Genomic DNA, 1319 nt, shown 5'->3' with positions numbered 1-1319 from the left:
AAAGAAAAAGAAAAAGAAAACTCACTTCTCAGGCACCAAGACCATCACTGCATGCCGCCAGCAGTGTGAATTCCCCTCTGGGCATTATCTTAGTACCCAGTTTCACTTATAAGAGATGGAAGCAGTGACGACGAATGAGAGAATGCCAATTTGAAAATACAAAAAAAGAAAAAATATAGAAAACGAAATAAGTAGAAGAAAAAAGGCTCTGCCTTGGAGGAAGACACCCTTAAGCCACCTAACATAACCATCATCTCTCACCTAGAAGATCTTTTTTTCCATTCCTTCATTCTTGACCCTTACCAAATAAATTACTTTCCCACCCTGTTGCAGTAGGGATGCTATCAAACCTTTACATCCCTTCAGTGGTTTATTGCTCTTAGCACTAAGTGAAAAAATTTCTTGTAACATACCGGGCTTTTCTTCCCTATTTTAGCCTTACCCGACACTGCTCTCCTGCCCAAGGTGTCATATAATTCCTTTCCTTTCCAAAGTTGTTACTTTGGCCGGAAGTGACATTCTTCAGCCCAGGCCTCCACCCCACTTCTACTTACATTTAAAAATTTTACTCTTTCTTTAAAGAGTCTCATTTCAAAAGTTATTTCACCCGGGGGGAGAAGGGGCAAGGGCAACATACGTAACCTAAACATCTGTACCCCCATAATATGCTGAAATAAAAAAAAAAAACAAGAAAAAAAAAAAACATTATTTCTCCTGGGAATCCTTTCCAGTCCTTCCAGACCAAGTCAATCCTACTGAGTACTTTTCTACCACTTTTCAATTTCAATTTTACATTTGCTTGTGTGATCTGAATAATGCTTGATAATCCATTTGATAGTAAGCTCCAAAAGGGTAGAATTTCTTTCCCCTTCATCATAGGCACTCAATAAATACTGGTTAATTGAATTAAAAGAAAAGAAGGAGTGGTGGGAATAAAGTTGTTCAATAGAGAAAAACTGATACGTATTGAGCCACTATTTTATACCAGGTATTGGCTTTGGCACGCTCCTTATTTCCATTCATTTAATCCTCATAGCAATCTGGCGACAATTTGTTTTTCAGACGCAGAAGCTGAGGCTCGGAGGTTACATAACATAATTAAGGACGTTAAGAGCACGTTAGATATAAATTAAATCCTAGGTCAATTTTCTCCCAAATGTAAATCCTTTTCTATACCCAGAAGGTGGGATTACTGGATACATTAACATATATATGGCATTTCTACATCTCTATAGCAGTTTTACATTTGTATGTGAGTTTTACATTTGCATAACCTTTATACAAAGTACTCACTCTAGGACCTCACAAGTCTTTTTTTT

Source organism: Propithecus coquereli, unplaced genomic scaffold (assembly GCF_000956105.1).
Source record: "Propithecus coquereli isolate 6110/MARCELLA unplaced genomic scaffold, Pcoq_1.0 Scaffold105, whole genome shotgun sequence".
In the NCBI taxonomy this organism is placed as follows: Eukaryota; Metazoa; Chordata; class Mammalia; order Primates; family Indriidae; genus Propithecus; species Propithecus coquereli.
Note: the sequence above shows the minus strand (reverse complement) of the source record.